Below are 22922 nucleotides of genomic sequence, written 5' to 3' on the forward strand. Positions count from 1 at the left end.
TTTTTGTTTCTTTTTGTATACTGAAATATGTTTATAGACAATTAAATTCACAATAAAATAAAATGTAAGTAATGTAATAAGTCATTACTGACTAGCTGAGATTTAAAAAAATCTTACAGTAAGATTAAGTAAGGAAATTTGGCAAGTTAGTATAAAAGCTGCTCTTGGTTCTGCCAAATGAAACTAGTATAGTCTCTTTTTATATGGTATCCCTTTAATTATTTGAACACAACAAATCATAGCTCTCATATGTCTAAACATGCCCAATTTCTTCAACCAATTATCATGTAACATGGCGTGTTGGTTGCCCTCCTCTGGACATTCTCCAACTTATGAGTGTTTTTTCTTGAACTGGTACCCAGAATGGTGTACAATCCTCCAAATAAGAACTGATGAAGGGGCAGACTACAGACTATTTCCTCTTATTCTTTGTCTATACACTGGTGACTGGTATTTCTTTTATCATTATTTCTAACTATTATTTCTTCTCTTTAAAATGAACCCTGAATAAAAAAAGCACAGACTCAAGATTATTTTGGGATGGAAGAGCTAGTGAATTGAGTATGATGTTTGGGGCTATAAACATTGCAATGGCAGTAAGATAAAAGGGAACTATCCTTGAAGAGGGCCAGGGATATAAGATCAGAGATGAGAAGTGCATCTAGAAGGCCCAAGCTCAGAATTGATGCCTGGGTTTTCATTTTGGCCTTGACACTTATTTTGTGCCTTTGGGCAAATCACTCAGCTTCCTTTCATCTCTATCTCTTTATCTGTAAAATGGGAGTGATACTACTTGAATTCCCTAACTCAGAGGGTTTCTGTGGGGAAAAAGTGATTTATGTAAAATACTATATAAATTAAGCAGCCCAAAATAATAATTAAATTTTGAAGTTCTACCATATAATGATGCTATCATAGTCCAACCAAGATGGATTTCTCTTTGTCCCCCATCCTAATATGTAAGCAGGCACTGTGTTTTTGTCCATACTCTCTTTCATTTGTGGAATTTCTAGCTCTTGTAGCCTAATTCCAGTGCTATCTTCCTTCCTGGAAGAGTTCTTGATACCTTGATCAGGAATGACTTTTCCCCTCAGACCTCAAAATTTTGGTTTTTATTATTCTGAGGCCTGTCATGTAAGATTGTATATCATTGCATGATAGTAACTGGGACATATGCAGGAGTGTGGCCAGGTATTATTCTATCTCCTAACACTAGCAACCAGCTCAGTGGTGACTTTACTACAATTCAAGCAGGATCAAATCTATTCATTGCCTTCCTGTGGGCCTGTTAAGCCCTATCCCCCTACAGGAAAGCAGTCCTAAGAGCCCTGGTGGCAGAAGTGGCTGCCTTCCCTATAGGGTATGGCCTTCTGGGCTCTGAGTCATTAGGGGCATCTCTGTGGGTCTGGGATAGGGGTTCCTAACCTGGGGTCTGTGAATTTTAAAAAAAATTGGTAAGCACCTTTCATTATAATTAGTTTCCTTTACAATCCTATGTATTTTACTTTTGGGGTTTAAAACACTGTTAGCATGATTCTGAGAAGGGGCCTATAAAAAAAGGTTAAAAACTCTTGCTGTAGGGGGTGATGAAAATTTTCTTTCTGGCTTCAAGCTTCCCTTACTCCCCTAGTTTTCACTGAAGGGTAAAAAGCATTTCTATTTACTTTAACTCAAAGAAGGACTCTAGTCTTCTCTCTTTCTCTTAATACTTCTCTTCTCTGTCATTAAACACACAAGTCTGTACTAGTGGCAACCAAGTCTCCCATTGCCTTAATCTAAACTTTAAGCCTTACTATATATACAGTGATCTCTCACCTATCGCAGGAGTTATGTTCCACAGACCCCCACGATAGATATATATATAAACCCTTAATACAGTGAAGCTGCAATAAGTGAACCGCTATATAGGGAGAGACAATTGTATAGCTCTTCTCATCCTGATTCCATAGCTTGCTCCATGATTTGCCATCACTGACTTATGTAGAAAATCAAAAGCTCATTCATAAGGAACATTCTCTACCAAAAATTAACAAAATTTAAAGGCTTTTTATTCATGAGAATTTGTTTATAAGCTTTAATATTTCTCTATTTTTTATTTCTATCGGCTGTGAAGCTATCAACTCATTTTTTATACAGGGTATTCCAAAAGAATGAGTGCAGTTAATTTTTTTAAATTGCATTAAGAATTTTGAGATACTTTTTTGGTGCATACCTTACTAACAACTAAATAATCATACTGAAACCCAAATTTAAATCTATCTTTAAATTTCAGGACAAATCAACAGAGATCAATCATCCTAAAATCATTCTGCTCATGTTCTAGTATTTCAGGAGGAGAACAATGTAGGAAGATAAAAAAGAAAAGACTTTTTATAGCAACATAATATGTTTTTCACCCTAACTGTCACATACTTAGCATCAACATGACACTTTTCAGAACTGAAAAGACAAGAGAAACTCTTGCATCATCTTCAGTAAAAGAGACAGAAAATCGATTTTTTTTACTTTAATAATTATATCACTTTGCAGTAGAACAAAAATCATGTCTTACAATTGAATTCAACTTTTAAAATGGCAACTGAATTATTAATCTAGAGCATGGATGAAAAATGAAGTTTATCACTCCCCAACTCCCATAGAAGTGGTGATTTATAAATGGAAGATACTGTATATACTGTCGGATTTTTGTCTTAATTGTTTAGTTTAAGAGAAGGATCAATGTTGGTGAGACAGATTATGAGAAAGTGAAGCTGGTATGAAATAAGAAGGCAAAGAAAATAAATCAAAGAAAAAAGTAATTAATGTTGTCTTCTAACAACTGCATTCTTATAGCAACACAACTAGTTAAATTAGTTTTCCCCTGAAAGGTAGAAATAGAACCTTTTGGTTTATTTGAACGTGCACAACTTCTAATCAACAGCTAGAAGAAACTATGATTTTGCATGAAATATATTTTGATAAGAAGAAATTCAGAGAATAATAGCAGCTTTTGTTTTTGTTATTCATTCTTATTTTTTTTTCTAAACCTTACCTTCTAGGGGCAGCTGGATGGCTCAGTGGATTGAGAGCCAGGCCTAGAAATGGGAGGTTCTCGGTTCAAATCTGGCCTCAGATACTTCCCAGCTGTGTGACCCTGAGCAAGTCACTTGACCCCCATTGCCTAGCCCTTACAACTCTTCTGCCTTAGAACCAATACACAGTATTGATTCTAAGACGGAAGGTAAATGTTTAAAAAACAAAAACAAAAACAAAAACCTTACCTTCTGTCTTAGAATCAATACAAGTATTGATCAGTTATTAGTCAGTTCTAACACAGAAGAGTGGTAAGGGCTAGGCAATTGGGCTTAAATGCCTTGCCCAGGGTCACACAGCTAGGAAATATTTGGGTCCAGATTTGAAACCTGGACCTCCTGATTCCAGGCCTGATGCTTTATTCACTAAGCCACTTCACTTCACCTATATATCCTTTCCAGGTACTCATCATTGAAAAAGAGAAAAGGGTTTGTTTAATAGAAAATTATGTTTTGTTTTGTGTTTAAATTATATAATATTTTATAAAAATAGTTTAGGTATTGCTTTAGCAAAGGCATGCCTACTTATAAAATGCAAAAATAGTCTTTAAAAAATATTATACAAAGTATTTGGGAAAATAAGGTTGATTGTACTAATTTCCTAGGAAGAAGAAAACATTCTGAAGTTGAGTTGTCTGTTAACTATTTGCTGCTGAGGATTAAAGAATTTCATGTCCTGAAAGCCTTAATTTATTCACACAAATGAGATTCTGACTCATCACAATTCATGATTGCTATAATTTGTTCCCTATTTCTACTGGATTAAGCCTAATGACCAGTCATCTAATGTATTTAAGGAAAGCAACTAATGGCTAGTAAGATGGGACAATTCTGGAAAACCTTGGTGGAAGAAAATGCAAAAAGAAAAAAAAAGATAAAAAAAAATTCCACTTTTAGTTTGAGTGGTATTATAGTATGAGCACTCCCTTCCATGTCCTTGAAAAAATCTATGGCTAATACCCTGAAGCCTGGTGATGAAACTCTCCTTTGAAATTTTGGTCAGCTGGTCTTCTAAGTTTATCAGTTTCTTATCATACCTGGACGTAAAGCCTTTCCAGGTTGGTAGGAATTGTCAATTTTTTTTTTTTTTGCTCTATCAGTAAAGCCTTTGAGAATAACTCAACATCACAATGAAGAATCATACTAGGAATTTACTTGCTTCTATATTTACCTAAAGTAATTTTTCTTTAGCCAGTAATTTTGAGGTTTATTGAAATTAAACATATGTGAATGTTATCTTCTGACATCTTAAGGTACTAACATTTATTCCAATAATATTATATTCAGTTAACAAAATTTTATTAAACATTTCATAAGTGCCTAAACTCTAGTCTAAGCAATGAGGATACAAAGAAAAAGTAAAAACAGTCATTACCTTCAAGATCATATTCTTTTTTTTTTTTTAATTTTTTAAAACCCTTAACTTTTGTGTGTTGGCTCATAGGTGGAAGAGTGGTAAGGGTGGGCAATGGGGGTTGTGGCTAACAGAAACTTTTTGCTTCTGTAATTTCTAATGGTCACAAAAAGTCAGTTAAACATCTTAGAATGTTCAGAAAGTCAGTTAGAACTTAAAGCTATAAATAGAGGTGAAGTTCCAAATGATGATGTTTTGGCCTTCTGGCTTTCGCTGTGGCTGGAGGCTTTTGCTTTGGCCTTTTGGCTTTGGCCTAATTGCTTCAGCCTTGGCCTGTGCTTATTTTGTTTTGGGGAAATCTGGATCTATCTCATTTCTCTGAACCTCTCCCTGATCTCCCATCTCCATCCCTCCCCTTCCCTGATTTTCCTTTGGGTTCTGGTTGGAAGGGAGGGCTTGATGATTGAACATAGTGGGTTTTAGTTTCTTTAGATAATTGGAGTATCCTCAAATAAGTTACCCCTAGGTTTGATAAAGACTTACTTAAAAGGCAGTCAAATCTTCCTGACTGGGAGAGCCGAACTCTCTGTCTAATCCTTTCCGCGACCCATCCCCCACCCTCACCCCTCTCCCTAGCAGCAATTAGAAAATCCTGAACCCCCTCCCCTTCTGACTGACCCTGGTATTAATAAATCCCCTTGTTACCTATTCAAACCCTGTGGTGAGTCATTATGTTGAATATTAAGACAAGGGCTCAAGAGGAAGGAATCATTTTCTTTTATTTCTTGAGAAAACTTGGGCATCCATCTTGGCAGGAAGTACCTCCCCGAGACTTCCTCCAGCCATCATTTTGACTGGCAGGGAGGGGCCCTCTCGACCCCTCCCTCAAGAGACTGGAGAAACTAACAAGAGAAACTCTCCAGTCAAACCTAAATGTTTCTTACTGGCCCTAGTTTCCTCCCTGTATTCTCTGTCTCAAGCCTCTGGGAATAAACTTGTTTGAGCTGCCCTCTCCTACATACCCATTTCCTTTATCTCCAATATACCTTCCCATACCTTCATTCCTCCTCCAATCACCTTATAATCACCCCATTACCCCCATTATCCTTCCTCACACCCAAATTGCATTTTCATTTGACCCTACTCAGATCACCTTATTTATTTACTTATTTTTTTTATAACAGAGGCCAGCTTTGAACCTAGGACCTCCCATCTCTAGGCCTGACTCTCAATCCACTGAGCTACCCAGCTGCCTCTCAAGATTATATTCTAATCAGGGGAGTGTGAATATAAATAGGAAACATACATAGTAAATGAAAAGTTATTTTAGGAAGGAAGCCAAAGCAGTCTATGATAAATTAAAACATTGCAAGACACCAGGAGGGATCTAAATTAAAAAATATTTTAAGAATTACTAAATTGTTAAAACTATATCTCTTTCAAAGCTGTGACTTTAAAGTTTTTTTAAAATTAAAGTCATTAAAGCTTGAAGGATAATTTAAAATGATCCCAATTTCAATAAAAATAATTAGATTATGTAAGAACCAAGCAGTTTGTAAAAGTAAGAAAAGAAAATGAGCCTCTAAAGGTTAAGTACAATCTGCACCAAAACATTGCCTGTAGGGACCATGAGTTTTTTCCTAATGACATTTTGAGAAAAAGTCTACATTTCTTCCATTAAATTCTACTCTAATGCTTTATCATTGTGGCATGCAACAGGGGTTGTGTTCTTAGGCACAAGCTCAGGAAGGTCCCACTGTACCAAACAGCAGCTTTGAATACTCAAGTTAAAGTCTGAGAGGCTTGACATCAGAAAACTGGCCACCAGATGATGATTTATTTTTGGCTAGATCAGTTCTCTAAATTCTCTACAGAGATGGACTGCGTTTTTCATTAGGAGAAAGAGTATATTACTGTAGGAATAAAATCGTAGATCCATGAAAAATCTAACATGAAAAATTTCACTGAAATTCAATGAAAAGTGAATATGCATTGTATACAATGGGGTAGTAATTGTAATAGTTTTTTCTTGCTGCTATTGCATTTTCTTTTTCAGAAAAACCACAAGAGCTACACTGAAAGTAAAGAGAAATCAAAGTGGGTTTCAAATTGTTGACAAATTTTTCTTCTTGCTTCCAGATCTTTAAAATGAAAACAGTAACTTCAACTGGGATAACCCTTTACCAAGAGAAAACAAGCAAAGAATGACCCAATAATTTTAAAAAATAGATCACCCTTTATAAAGTTAATATAATTATAATTATTACAATAGAAAATAAATTAGGCCAGACTTGAGGGTCCAGATCATAAACTAGGTCAGTTGCAGTGTTGCAAAATTTCATTGTACTCATTTATAAAATGAATGAAAGAATAAATAAAATTTAAGAATTAAAAAAATAAAAAAATAAAATATTAAGCTCTTACTGTATGGCAGACACTTTACCAAGCTCTGAACATGCAAATGTAAAGGAGAAATATTCTGTCCTGAAGGAGTTTACATTCTAACAGGCAGACCCAACATAAGGGAATGCAGTTTTACTCTAGGAAGGTAGTAGGCACCTGACTGACATATCCTTTTCAGAACTAATGACTATATTAATTTGATTATTGTCCCCAAAGCAAGTAATGGGGCAGGGGCATGGCAGAAAGGTGGTTAGGGTGAAACATAGCTAGAGGTTTGAAGCCAGATAGATATAGTAGTGTATGTGAGTTTGTATTTCAAGCAATTACTATAGTACCTAGTATCTTAGAATTTATGTTTTCAGTGTTGTGAAATTGCCCATGTGAACAAAGCATAATATGATTCCTGCCAATCTGATTAAAAAGACACTAACTTATTAAAATTTTTTCATGTTGGGGGCAGCTGGGTGGCTCAATGTATTGAGAGCCAGGCACAGAGATGGGAGGTCCTGTGTTCAAATCTGGCCTCAGACACTTCCCAGCTGTGTGAGCCTGGGCAAGTCACTTAACCTCCATTGCCAAGCCCTCACTACTCTTCTGCCTTAGAACCAATACACAGTATTGATCTAAGACGAAGGTACGGGTTAAAAAAGAATTCATGTGGGGTAGCTGGGTAGCTCAGTGGAGTGAGAGTCAGGCCTAGAGACAGGAGGTCCTAGGTTCAAACCCGGCCTCAGCCACTTCCCAGCTGTGTGACCCTGGGCAAGTCACTTGACCCCCATTGCCCACCCTTACCAATCTTCCACCTATGAGACAATACACCGAAGTACAAGGGTTTAAAAAAACAAAACAAAAATAAAAAAACAAAAAAACAAAAAAAAATTCATGTTTAGAGACTTGTAATAGAAGAAGAGTTTATTTCAGAAAGCACTCAATCTTTATCTATGTATAAGTTGCAGGATAACCTAATAAAATTTAAAGGCAAAGAAAGTAAAGTGAGAATATCTGTGGAAGTTTCTTGTGATGCAGCATTTTGTCTTTAGAGGGTAGATGTTCTGCCAAGATCAGCAGGTAGAAAATAGCCCCCCAAATATCTAAATGATAAGAGTCTTAATAATTTAAAATGAGATAGACAAAACATCTTCCATCATTGAATTCCCAGTATAGTATGCTAATTATACTCAAAAGAACAATTCTTCTAACAACAAGTTATACTCCGAGGATTAAGCCTTTTGACAAACTGTTGGTTAAGATAATATTATAGATAGTCTAGTACTTAAAATAGTTTTCAGAAAACTGGGATTTTAGTTTGGGGCCTAGAATGATTATTTATTTATTTTTTAATTTCCCTAGTAGATTAGTTTTCAGGGATTCCTAAAATAGTCTCATTTCTTTGCTTTGAACTACCCCCCTTGCTGTTCCACAAACAAAACACTCCATGTCCCTAATCTGGGCATTCTCTCTGTCTGTGCCCCATTCCAAGAACATTTTCCCTCCCTAGCTTCCGTTAAGTCCTAGCTAAAATCCCACTTTCAACAGGAAGCCTCCAAACCTTCTAAATTATAGTGTCTTTCTTCTATTAATTATTTCCTATATATCCTGTATATAGCTTGCTTTATATATTTAATTGCATGTTGTTTTCCCCATTAGAATGTAAGCTTCTTGAGGGTAGGGGGTTACCTCTTGTGTCCCTTTTTGTAACCTCAGCACTTAACATAGTAGGTATTTAATAAATGTTGATGATTGATTCTTTTAGGTAACAAAGGAAGTAGCTAGATTTATTTTTCAATGTATAAAGAAAAATCAGTGTTAAAACTGCAGAAAGTAATTCCTAGAGGAAGGACACAAGCAAATATAGTTAGTTAGTAGAAGCCTCTAGTAGGAGATGGCACTTTGTGCTGAGCACTTAATGAAGTTAAGGATTCCCCTGAGGGTGAGATGAAGAGATAGTACATTCTAGGTATGGAGGGAAGGATGTTTGAAACAGCATTTGAAACATTACATATTCTTCCCTAGGATAAGAAGAGAAACTTAACTGGGGAAAAATATCTTTGCATTGAACTGTGTGATAAAAATCTGTTATATAAGAGAGGCAGAGAATTAATATAAATATAAAACCAAGAACTATTTCCTAGTAGTTAAAGGAAGTGAATAGTTTTCCAAAGAACTACAATCTATTAATATGCCTATTAACAATCAGATGAAACATTGCTACAAATTACTATTAAGAGAAATAACTCAGATATTTTCATAGCCATAAAACTGGTTGCAATGACAAAAATTAGAAATAGTGAATGTTGAAGTGACTATGGAAGACAAGCAAATTAATACACTATTGGTAGAGCTGTGAACTGGAGTAATAATTTTGGGGAAAAAATTGGAATTCTGTGTTGAAAAGGTTTTAAAACATCTTTAGTTTTTGATGTAGAGATACCATTGTTGAGCATATACCCCCATGAGATCGAAGGCAGAAATAAAGGGTTTTTTATTATATACATATATATATGCACATATATATATTTTTTTGTTTATGTGTATATGTGTAAAAATACTCATTCGCATCCCAAATAGAAATATATGTATATGTACACAAAAATATTTGTAGTATCTCTTGCTTTTCAAAACTCTCTTTGTGGGGGCAGCTGGGTAGCTCAGTGGAGTGAGAGTCAGGCCTAGAGACAGGAGGTCCTAGGTTCAAACCCGGCCTCAGCCACTTCCCAGCTGTGTGACCCTGGGCAAGTCACTTGACCCCCATTGCCCACCCTTACCAATCTTCCACCTATGAGACAATACACTGAAGTACAAGGGTTTAAAAAAAAACCAACAACCTCTCTTTGTGCTCTTATAAGTTGTCATTGTGTCTATTATCATTTTTATGTAGATGGCTCCCAGATTCATATATCTAGCCTCGGGCTGTTGAATTCTAGTCTCATTTTCCAGTCAATAGTTTTACTTTTTATCCTATCTGCATTGATTATGTTTGTACAAAGCCTCTAAATGTTCAAAATTGACTATGTAAACGTAGAGATGCATTGTGCAAATGGAGGGAATAGCCACATTGATGAAAAATAGATCTAATAAAATAAAGTAGTACACAAAATCTTGGGCAAATCACTAAACTCCCCTAAGGCTTAGCTTCTTTATCTGTAAAATGAAGGGTTTGGACTAGGTACACATAGGTACAGCATTCGAGTAGGTATGCAGTAGAAGTTTGGCAAATTATTGAAGCTTGGGGTCCTTAAGAAGGAAATTAGTCTAATTCTGATAATTTTAAGAAAACTATTTAAAAGCAAACACAGTAAAACAATGTATACAAAGAAAACAACAATGTAAATAAAATATTATTAATCATAAAAACTGAATGCTGTAATCATGATAACCAAACTTGGCAATAAAGAAGAGATAAGAAAATATATCTCCTTCCTTTCTTTGCAGAGGTGGAAATATGGGGTATGGTACATTAAATATACTGTCAGACTGTTCACATTGTTTATTAGATTACTGGTAAATATGGAGAGAACAATGAGTTCAGAAGACTGCAGAGAATTAAGAAGAAAATGAAATTAAAGGAAGTGGAGGTACATATCATAGATAGTTTTCTCATGAAGTTTAGCCACGGAAAGGAAGAAATACATAGGATGTCAGCTAGTGAGGAATGGATCAAATGAGGAAGAGATAATGAAGAGATGGAAGGTACGATTTTCTGGGAAGACAGAATGTAATGGGATAATTTGTGCAAATTGAGACATTTGCATTAGCAAGGAAAAAGACCAACTTATATTAGATGTCAAGGTGAAGTGACAGAAGGAACCTGAGTGATATGAGGTGATGACAGGAGAAGAGGGGATTACTAGGGAATGACCTCAATATTTTTAGTGAAATATGATACAAGGTTTTCAGATGAGAGAGCATAAAAAAGAAGAGTAAATAAGAAGTTTGAGGAGGAATGAAAATATCTGGATAATGATTTTATATCAAGGCCCTGGAATAAATTAGTGAGTTTGGATATTAGGGAGAAAAAAAGCTAAATGAAGGAGTTGTTAGCTCATAATCTAGTATCACAATAGTTACATATAATGAAGGACAGCAATGAATCAAATAATAACTCAAATAGCAAGTTAATTAGACGGCCTGGATTTCTTCTTAGTCCAGTGTTATTTCTACTGCACTGTATCTGCAGGTCTCATAATGAAAACTAACAATGTTTCATATACCATTCTGTCCCTAAAAATATAAATCCACATGTTAAGGCGTCCTAGTTTCAACACAGTAAAATAGACAGCTATGGCCTCAAAAGGAGATATCTATACATAGGGAAAAAAGGATTTTTGCCATTATGTAAGATGATGGGCTTCATTCTGTAGCTCAAAATATAGGAGAAAATGTTAATCCAACAAAAGTCATAAAGGAAGCTATATTTGGACATCAAATTTTCTGTTAAATTCTGGTCTTTTTTTTTCAGGAATGCTTGGAAATCTTCTCTTTTATTAAAAGATCATATATTCCCCTAAAAGGATATAGTCAGTTTTGATGGAGAGGTGATTCTTGGTTGTAAACCCAGTTCCCTTGACTTATAGAATATCATATTCCAAAACTTCTGATCCTTTAATATGGAAGCTGCCAGATATCTGAATTGTTTCTTTTTGACTGCTTACAGTATTTTCTCCTTGGCCTGTGAACTCTTAAATTTGGCTATAACATTCCTAGGAGTTATCATTTGGGGATTTATTGTAGGAGGTAATCTGTGGACTATTTCAATTTTTTTTTACCCTCTTGTTCCAGAATATCAGGGTAGTTTTCTTTGATAATTTCTTGTAATATGATGATTACATTTTTTTTCATGACTCAGGTTGTCCAATAATTCTTTTTTTTTTACATTGTTCCATTTTTATTATGAACTTAACATTCATAAAAAGAAATATTTAAATTACAAAGAACAAAAAGAGATTAGTGATAAGTCTTGATAGGCCTAAGTCCCCTTTCCCCCTTTTCACTGTTAGCACTATTCCCCCTACCCCTTCCCCTGCACCTACTGGAACTCTAGAACAAAGCAAGTAGTTCCACTTCATAGAGTACTGTTACTTCCCATGCTGTAACCTGGCAAATACATGATAGATTGATGTTCTAAACTTATACTGTCTGTACCATACCAAGGACTATACAAACCTGGAAACCAATCCAATCATCTGGACACAAGTACCCCAACTTTGCCTAATAAAGATGATCCAGGTTACCTCATCCCAAACCACCACCCTATAAAAGATTGGCCTTTAGGGGCACATGATAAAATTATTATCCTGAAACACAGACATCTTTATAAGCAGAATTGTTTGTTGTCCTTATGGTAAAAGGTCCTTCACTTTTTTTGTATAATAACCCCTTTTGTAATCTGCTGAAGCCTATGAACACCTTCTCAGAATGTTTTTCAATGCTTTTTAGGCTTCTGTTGCACCTCCTGTTTGGACTTCACATCTTTTGTTTCAGTCTGGCTTATTCCTCAGGAATGCTTGGAATTTTCTATCTTACTGAATGTTCATCTTTTCCCCCTGAAAGAATATATTCAGTTTTACTGCATAGCTGTCTCTGGGTTGTAAAGCTAGATCTTCCACGTTCCTGAATATCAGATGCTATGCATTCTGATCCTTTAATGTAGAAGCAGTAATTCCTGTGAGATCCTGATTGTAGCTCCATTGTAGTTGAATTGCTTCTTTCTGACTGCTTGCAGTATTTTCTCCTTGGCTTGGTGGTTCTTGAATTTAGCTATTATATTTCTGGAATTTGTCATTTGAGGTTTTCTTTCTGGAGGGGATCTGTGGATTCTTTCAATTTCTCTTTTATTTTCTTGTTCAAGAATATCTGGACAGTTTTCTTTAATAATTTCTTATATTATGATGCCCAAACTTTTTTATTCTTATCATGGCTTTTAGGTAGGCCAATAATTTTTAAGTTGTCTCTCCTGTATCTATTTTTAGGTCAGTTTTTTATTCAATGAGATATTTCATGTTTTCTTCTGTTTTTTTCATTCTTTTGATTTTGTTTTATTATTTCTCGATGTCTCATGAAATCCTTTGTTTCTACTTGCTCAATTCTAATTTTTAAGGCCTGATTTCCCTCTAATCAACATTTGGGTCTCCTTTTTTATTTCTTCTTCCATTGCTTTCATTTCTCTTCCCCACTTTTCTTCTACCTCTTTTAATTATTATTTTTTTGCTGTATGCTCATTTTTTCTACCTTTTTATAGGTAGGTTCTGTGATCTGGGAGGTAAGAGTACCCCCTTAAACTTCAGTCCTTCCTTGATGCTACCCTCAGCTTTATTTCTGGGTTTCTGCCAGTTTTAGTTCTTCCAACATGGTATGATAGTTTGAGGGTTGGCAGCTCTGAGGGTCACCTCCCAATGCTGATCTAATTAATTATTGAGGGACTGATAGCTAAAATTCTCACCTCAGAGTTGGGTGTAAGCTTTTGATCTCACTCTGTGCTTGATTAGGTCAGAGACTGCTCAAATTCTAGCCTCAGGCTTACATGTAAGTTTTTGGTCTCAGTATGAGCTCAATCTGGTTAGGCACACCAAAGATTGTCCTATCCTTGAGGCTCCATCTTGAGCTTTTAGTAAGAGGATTAGGAGCACACTCTCCACTTCTTTGGGTCTACCTGAGATCTATGTCCTCACCACTGGTCAAGATTGGGACTCTTGGATTCACTCTGGGCCCAAAGAGATAAGGCTGCTTCAGCACAGATTGCTCTAGACTAGAATTCCAGACTTCACTGTAGGTTTGGAATTTCAAAGGGTATAGGTTGGTTGAACCTCTATTTGCCCAGGCAGGTCTCAGGGTGTGTATGTTGGCTTGGACTTAGGTTCTGAACTAGGAACAGCAGATGTGGGGAGGGGAGTGTGTGGCTTGCTCTTCACTGCTTGCTATAGTATCCTGCTGACTGTGCTCGCACCTCAGTGCTCCAAACGTTCTATGCCCACTCTTCTTGAAAGTTATTTCACTGTCTCCTTGTTGGTTCTTTCACTCCTGTATTCACTTTGTGGTGTTATTTTAAGATAGGCTGGAGAGGATTCTCATGATGACTTTGGGCTTCTCTCCTCCTACTCTGCCATCTTGGCTCCATCTCCCTCTCTTTAATCTAACAATTCTTAAATCATCTCTCCTGGATCTATTTTCTAGGTCAATTGTTTTTTCAATGAGCTATTTCATATTTTCTTTTTTTTTTCTTCTGTTGATTTTGTTTTATTGTTTCTTGATGGTTCATGAAGGCATTAGTTTCTGTTTGCCCAATTCTAATTTTTAAAGAATGAATTTCTTCCATGACCTTTTGATCCTCCTTTTCCACTTAGTCCATTCTATTTTTCATGAAACTCTTTTCTTCATTGATTTTTTTGCCTCTTTTTCCAGTAGATCAACTTTGTTTTTTAGTAAATTCTTTTCTTCATTGGATTTTTGTGACTCTCTTTCCAGCTGACCAATTTTGCTTTTAAGCAGTTATTTTCTTTTAGCATTACTTTAGTTTCTTTTTCATTTTTTCTTCCACATCTCTTTTATTATTATTATTATTTAAACCTTTCCCTCCTGTCTTAAAATAAATACTGTGTATTATTTCCAAGGCGGAAGAGTCTTCCACCTCTTGTTTGAATTCTGAATTCCTTTTTGAATTCTTCCAGTACCTGAGACCAATTTACATCTTTCTTTGAAGTTTTGCATATGGTTGCTTGGATCTCACTGTTCCCTATTGACTCTGTGCCTTTCTCTGTCTCCACAGAAATTTTCTGTGATTAGGTGTTATTTTTGCTGTTTGCTCATTTTCCCAGCCTTTGTTTGCCCGTGGACAGGTAGTTCTGAATGCTCTTGATTCTGTCTCCTCTACTGATGGCTTGCAGGATTCCGCACTCTGAGCTAATTTGCCCTGGGGTTACTGCTTTACTGCAGTGCAGGCTTGAAAAGGCCCAGCACTATGGACATCTGGGTCTCACTTTGGGCTGGTGCCAGGGCTTAGGACTTCAAAGGGTTTGTGGGGGGTATGGAATGCTCTATTGTTGGCATAGGCAGGGTCTCAGGATTCCAAAGTTGGCCTATGCCCAGGCTGGGAATCTGGAACAGTAAATGGGGAGTGGTTATTCAGAACTCCTCTAGGTGCAGTTTTACTTCTGGTTCCCCTGTATCCAGTGAAAATCAACTCACTTTGCCTATCTTTCAAGTTGCTTTCCACAGGAGAGCCTTCTCACTCTGTCTTGCTGTTGGCTTTTGACTCCTGTTATTTTGAGAGGCTTTTTCAAGATTGTTTTGGAAGGATTCTCAGAGCAATTTCAGCTTTTGCTATTATTAAATCACCATCTTTCTATTCTCACAAAGAAAACTATAAACCATTCTGAGTAAACTATTTTACATGTATTTAATACTTTATATCCTCAATATAATTGAAACTCCATGAGAGCAGAGATTGTGTCATAATCTGATTTTGCCTGGCACACATTAGAGGATTAATACATGTTTGCTAATAAATTGATTGATTTTTATCTTATCAAAACCTGTACTCACATAAATATTTGCAAGAACATAATCAGTATTTATGTTGCCAAAGACATCAAAGATGCATGGGAAAAATAGGATCTGTTGAAGTGTGAAAGGAACAAACCAGGACCAATTAAAAAAGTTCCTCTGTCCCAAGCCAAAGACTTCTACTGAATAATTAAGACCAGAAAAATAACAAGTAGTTGAATCCAGCTCCTTTGATAAGAAGTTTTCAAGGTTAGATTTAACCCTGGATGACTCTGGGGCTTATGTCTCTGGAGATTTTGGAATTTTTTTTCTGACCACTTTATGTCAATAAAGTCAGACTTCAATGTTCCACACCATTACATCAAAGGGAGCTGAGGAAGTTTCTGAAGGCTATGCTATGGAACAGAAGTTTTGGCAAGTCTTAACCAAAATGAGAAGGATTTTAGAATGGCCAGTAATAATGTATACCTTTCTTTTCTTTTTTTAATAATTTTTTATTTTTAGAAAAATTTTCCATGGTTATATAAGTCATGTTTTTACTTTCCCCTTCACCCCCTCAACCCCCCCGCCCCCCTCCTCTGTAGCCAATTCGCATTTCCACTGGTTTTATTATGTGTGGTCAGTCAAGACTTATTTACACATTATTGATAGTTACATGGGAGTGGTCTTTTCAGGTCTACATCCCCAAACATGTCCTCATCAACCCAAGTGTCCAAGCAGTTGTTTTTCTTCTGTGTTTCTACTCCTGTAGTTCTTCCTCTGAATGTGGGTAGTGTTCCTTTCCATAAATCCCTCAGAATTGTCTTGGGTCATTGCATTGCTGCTAGTACAGACGTCCATTACATTCGATTTTACCACAGTATATCACTCTGTGTACAATGTTCTTCTGGCTCTGCTCCTTTCACTCTGCATGAATTCCTGGAGGTCTTTCCAGTTCACATGGAATTCCTCCAGTTTATTATTCCTTTGAGCACAATAGTATTCCATCACCAACATATACCACAATTTGTTCAGCCATTCCCCAATTGAAGGGCATACCCTTGCTTTCCAGGTTTTTGCCATCACAAAGAGCGCAGCTATAAATGTTTTTGTGCAAGTCTGTTTATCTATGAACTCTTTGGGGTACAATCCCAGCAATGGTATGGCTGGATCAAAGGGCAGGCATTCTTTTATTGCTCTTTGGGCATAGTTCCAAATTGCCATCCAGAATAGTTGGATCAGTTCACAACTCCACCAGCAGTGCATTAATGTCCCAATTTTGCCACATCCCCTCCAACATTCATTACTCTCCCCTTGTATCATTTTAGCCATTCTGCTAGGTGTGAGGTGGTACCTCAGAGTTGTTTTGATTTGCATTTCTTTAATTATTAGAGATTTAGAACACTTTCTCATGTGCTTATTGATACTTTTTATTTCTTTATCTAAAAATTGCCTATTCATGTCCCTTGCCCATTTATTAATTGGGGAATGGCTTGATTTTTTTATACAATTGATTTAGCTCCTTGTATTTTTGAGTAATTAGACCTCTGTCAGAATTTTTTGTTATAAAGATTTTTTCCCAGTTTGTTGTTTCCCTTCTGATTTTGGTTGCATTGTTTTTGTTTGTACAAAAGCTTTTTAGTTTGATATAATCAAAATAGTTTATTTTACATTTTGTAATTTTCTCTAACTCTTGTTTGGTTTTAAAATCTTTCCTTTTCCAGAGATCTGACAAGTATACTATTCTGTGTTCACCTAATTTACTTACAGTTTCCTTCTTTATTTTTAAGTCTTTTAGCCATTCTGAATTTATCTTGGTGTAGGGTGTGAGATGTTGATCTAAACCTAATTTCTCCAATATTGTTTTCCAATTTTCCCATAAGTTTTTGTCAAATAGTGGATTTTTGTCCCAAAAGTTGGGCTCTTTGGGTTTATCGTACACTGTCTTGCTGACATCACTTACCCCAAGTCTATTCCACTGATCCTCCCTTCTATCTCTTAGCCAGTACCATATTGTTTTGATGACTGCTGCTTATAGCTTAATATCTGGTACTGCTAAGCCACCTTCCTTCACGTTTTTTTTTCATTATTTCCCTTGATATTCTTGATCTTTTGTTCTTCCAAATAAACTTAGTTATAGTTTTTTCTAATGTAGTAAAAAAGGTTTTTGGTAGTTTGATAGGTATGGAACTAAATAAGTAAATTAATTTGGGTAGAATGGTCATTTTTATTATGTTAGCTAAAATACTTAGGAATCTATCTACCAAAACAAATAAAGGAATTATACGAACATAACTACAAAACACTTTCCAAAAAAGTCAAACTAGATCTAAATAATTGGAAAAACATTGAGTGCTCATATACCTTTATTTTCTTTCTTTTTTTTTTTAAACCCTTAACTTCTGTGTATTGACTTATAGGAGGAAGAGTGGTAAGGATAGGCAATGGGGGTCAAGTGACTTGCCCAGGGTCACACAGCTGGGAAGTGGCTGAGGCCGGGTTTGAACCTAGGACCTCCCATCTCTAGGCCTGACTCTCACTCCACTGAGCTACCCAGCTGCCCCCATACCTTTATTTTCTGAGGAACACATTAGCTAAATGTTTGGCTATTATCAGAAATTTGTACCCTAGGTAATGCATTTTTTAAAACCAATATAATTCATAATACTCATTTATTAACACATATGGAGATTATAATCAACATGGAAGAAGTCACATGAATAAAATTACTAATCTTTAGAAGTATTTAAAGTACTGAGACGTGTCTAGAGTCGTAGAACATCAAAACTGTCACAACCTAAAGCCTAGGCCAGACCTCCTCTGGATGTTGCTGCTCCAGATTACAAAAAAGTACTCTGTCTTCAGAGCAAAAAAAATTTAGACCTGAATCCTGCTAGGATCACTCTAGCAAAGAGGGTCATGGAAACTTTGCCTTAAGAAATCTAAACATTTCTTAAATCCTTAGAGTAAGTGATTACTGTAACTTCAGCTTCATTGTATTCTTTATTTTGTGCCAAGATTGACAAAGAAGGGACACTATTTATGAAAATCCTTACTACAAATCAAATGTCTTCATAATGGGCCCTTAAAATTTGTGACTATTTAATTGTATCTTAACCATTTATTTTCTTATCTATATTTATAAACACTTACTTTGAAATACATAAAATGAAGCCTTTTTAGTTTAGGGGAAGGGAGGGAGAAAAGTGTCCCTAAAAATAATAATTAGTTTAGTAAATGATTAAAATATGCAATTTACAAACTGACTCTACATCCTCTAATAAATCAGATTAATTCTGTACAATTTTTTAATTGACTCTATTTGCCAATGACCAATTTTGTCCTGTAACTAAGACATGGTTGTCTCTGAATTTATTTCAGAAATATAGCCATCCTGTAATGAGTTAAGTTCAGAAATACAGTTCTCATGTTAAGCATTATAATATTCTTTTGTCAAGAAAAACTATTATGCTTGAAGGATTTAGTTGTGTGACACACACACACATATACAACAGAGAGTCTAGTCTAGTATCTTTATATTACAAAGATTTCCTTCAAGGATGTCTCATTTGTTATCCAAAGAAGTCTGGTCCACTATCTCCAAGTTTGCAGATAGACTCAAACAACAAACATTTCTTAGTCATAGGAGAGAAGCAATGAGTTGCTGCTAACCCCTCATTCCTAATTTCTAACTAAGCATATTGTCCTTCATTCTTCAGCTCTGTAACCAATCGTACTGATTTTGCCATTCATGACATAGAGCTCTTCTAATCAGTTATAACTTGTTTCCTACCTAAGAAATCTTGTTCTTTGTCCTGCAATTCCCTAAAAACTATAAAAAGGGTGGCTATTCCCTAATTCAGGATCTTAGTTTTGTTGGGGAAGCTCAGATCCTATTTATTGGTTAATTTTTGCTTTACTAATAAATCAATGGCGCTTAGAACTTTGTGCCTCAGTTTACTTCCTTTTAATTGTAACAATACTTAACTATTTTTTAACATTAAAAATATATTACTAAATGCTAAAGTAAATTTAAAATATCTCAAACTAGTGGCCTGAAAATTCTAAGCCAAGGAAAAATTAACTAAATTAACTCACCCTAAAGTAGATGTCTATATTTTATTTTATTGGGGGGGTTAATTAATTAATTAATTTATTAAGGGTATTTTTTCATGGTTACAAGATTCTTGTTCTTTCCCTCCCCTCCTCCACCCCCTTCTGTATCCAATGCGCAATTCCACTGGGTTTTATATGTGTCATTGATCAAGAGATAACTGTATTTTAGAAGAACCAGAAAAGGGATTTTTTAATATCCCTTTTTTAGTCAAACCAATTATAGATATCACATCCCAAAACAAACTATTTTTTAAATTTACATAAATTTAAATAAAAAACCATTTAGAAGGAAGGTGACAGTAATGAAGTTTATCTTAATTTTCTTCTGCTTAGATTCTTGATTAATGTAACCAATTCCTTCTCTTCTCTTCTCAGTAAGACAGCTGACTAGTTCCTTTCTATTTGCATCAGAACCATCAAGATGCAAGTTAAATGGTAGGCAAATTGCTATCTATGTAAATTACAGGCTAAAATGGTCCGAAAGTTAAATATTGATGACTCAAAAAGCTGAACAGGATGTGAGCATGATTCCGGTGCCACAGATGTCCACTGTTATTCTGAAAACTGCTGGGGTTTTCTAAGTCATCACTGAACACAAAAAGGATGGCTTGGGATGATAGCAACGCAGCAGCAGCAAATCAGTTAAGGGCTGGCAAACTCGTTTTTCCTAATTCCCTTTTAAAAGAAATAGTCTGAAATAAGTAAGCTGTCATGATTTTCTCACATACTGATTCACACTTTTGGGCAGGCCATCTCAACCAGTGGTAATGACAGAACCTCTACTCCTGATGTCTTTCTACTGCTGAACAATTGCATGAGCCATTCTCTCATGCTTAAAATGTGTCCCTCTCTTCATCTCTGGTAAAATCCTTTTCTTTCATGGCTCAGAGAAGGTGTTCTAAAACTTTTAAAAATCTATACAGGCAAAAATGACCTCTACCTTGCTCTATCATATTCTAATCTGAATTATATTCATATGTACACATGTCATATCCCATAGATCAGTGATTCCCAAAATGGGCGCCTCTGCACCCTAGTGGGTGCTGCAGTGATCCAGGAAGGCAGTGATGGCCACACTTTTTTTTGTATTACATTCTATTCTGAGTTCAATAGTTTGTTTCATAATTTCCAGGGGCACTAAGTAATATTTTTTCTGGAAAGGGGGCAGTAGGCCAAAAAAGTTTGGGAATCACTGCCATAGATTGTAAAATATTTGAGAACTAGGAAATATCAGTTTTCATCTTTGTAGTCATGGTACCTAAGTTCCTTGAAATTAGTAAGTTTCTACTGAATTGAGTTGAAAAATTCTCAGTAAATGGGAAGCATGTAGCTCAGGGTAACTGTGACTATCTATAGTTTTTCAGTCTAGATACAAACCAGACTTTGTGGACTTGATTTAATAGTGAATATACTGATTATGGCAGTAGAGTTAAAGGAACTGATTTCTACTTCTAAAACTATTTTAAGAAGATTATTTGTGGGGACAGCTGGGTAGCTCAGTGGATTGAGAGCCAGGCCTAGAGACGGGAGGTCCTAGGTTCAAATCTGGCCTCAGACACTTCCCAGCTGTGTAACCCTGGGCAAGTCACTTAACCCCCATTGCCTACCCTTACCACTCTTCTGCCTTGGAGCCAATAGGGCTCCAAGATAGAAGGTAAGGGTTAAAAAAAAAAAAGATTAGTTGTACTCTTATCTTTTAAAAATCACAAATTAAAATACATTTGATATTTAAACATAATATAACACTTATAAAATTACATGATTAATATTTTATATTAGAATTATAATATTGTACTCCAGTAAAACTGCATATATAAATATAACAAAACAACATTAATTAGAACAGTTAAATGCATTTTAAAAATAGCATCAAGTAGCAATAATAAACAATGGCAGGGAATAAACAAAATAAAAAGACCTAAGAGGAAAAACAGAACATTCTGTAATCTATAAAAGCTTTAAAAATGGAACTTACATAGTACCTTACACCTCATATATCACAAAAATATCAGAAATAGAAATGAGGCCTTATATATCTCCTGCTAAAATCAATGCATCCATTATTAAATCAGTCCTAGACCAGGAGGTCTAGTTTGTATTTAGACTGAAGAGAAAAGGGTATAAACATTTATACAGCACCTGCTATGTATCAAGCATGGCACTGGGCTAAACAATTACAAATATGATCCCATCTGATCCTCACAGCAATACTGGGAGGTAGATGCTGTTAATATCTCCATTTTCCTATTGAAGAAACTGAAGCAAACAGAGTGGTTAAGTGACTTGTCCAGAGTTACAGAACTAACAAGTGTTGATGTTGGGTCTAAACTCGGGCATTCCTGACCTCAGTTTTAATGTTCTATCCACTAAGCCACTAGCTGCCTCATGCTAAATGCAGATAATCTCAGTGATCTTATTCTACCAGCTTCTCATTTTCAAAAAAAATTTCAATTCAATTTGGCTGAAATTAATTAAATTAGCCAAAAGCTCCAAAATACATGTTCCTCCATCATTAGTAACTGACTCTGAGGAAAAGATGGTAGAATGGGAGCTTGAGATGGCGGCATTAGCCACTTCCCCAAACTGAACTGCTATCCTTGGAACCTTGAGGGATTGCAAGTCTCTTTCTAATGCTATCATCTCACCCCTCCAACTGCTAGAAGAGGTAGTCTGCTCTGGGAAACCAATCTGCTAGTGTGCTTGTGATCTAAGATAGTGGTCCAGGGTCTGATGACATTTGTTCTTTCTCTTCTAAATCACCATCCTTTTGTTCTCTCTTACACTTTCCCTCATTTTGATTCTACAAATCTCTTTCTCTCCCAATCCTTTACTCTCTTCCTGTTTAATGGTTATTGCATAGAACTGAACCATATTGTTTATTTGTTTTATTTAGTGAATTAGAATTGATCTCAAGCTGGAAGGTATCACTAATCCATTCCTTTCATCTTATACATGATGAGGGTAAAGTCCAAGGAGATGTTAAGTAACCTGTCTTATGTCATATGGATAGAAAGCTTCAAAAGTAAGATTTAAACTCCCAACCGCTAACTCCAGATTCAGTGTTCTTTGGTCCAGAGAGAAAAAAAAAAGTTCCCTACTGACTTCCTATAAATTCCATCAAAGTCTTGAGAATCAGCCTCATTTAATTAACATTTTTAAATGACTCCTTTGACTAGACAGAGAAATGAATAATTTACAAGTGCTTTAAAAAGTCTTGAACTCTTAGTACATCTCCTTTCCCCTCAGGTGTGAGATAAACTTTTATGTGACTCAAACTCATTAATGTGTTTTTTTTTGTCTAGATTACAATGATTTCTATTCTCTGAATGCTTTTCTACTGAATATAATGCTCGCCAGTCTCTTTCCCCATAGTATCTTTTAATCAGTATTTTACAAAAGCATCCATTACTTAAAAAACAATTTTTTAGGCTTTCATTTCCTTATAGGGAAGGAAAAAGTAAATACAGTAAGAATGAAAAAGAAAAAAAAATGGTTAGCAA

The 22922-nt window shown here is 35.6% G+C and overlaps 1 protein-coding gene across 1 annotated transcript in view; it reads right to left on the reverse strand.

The window, feature by feature from the left end:
• The window catches only part of VWA8 (von Willebrand factor A domain containing 8), a 519173-nt gene that overhangs the window by 220116 nt on the left and 276135 nt on the right, over nt 1-22922 (reverse strand). The gene's annotated exons all lie outside the window — the stretch shown is intronic.

Source organism: Gracilinanus agilis, chromosome 3 (assembly GCF_016433145.1).
Source record: "Gracilinanus agilis isolate LMUSP501 chromosome 3, AgileGrace, whole genome shotgun sequence".
Lineage (NCBI taxonomy): Eukaryota > Metazoa > Chordata > Mammalia > Didelphimorphia > Didelphidae > Gracilinanus > Gracilinanus agilis.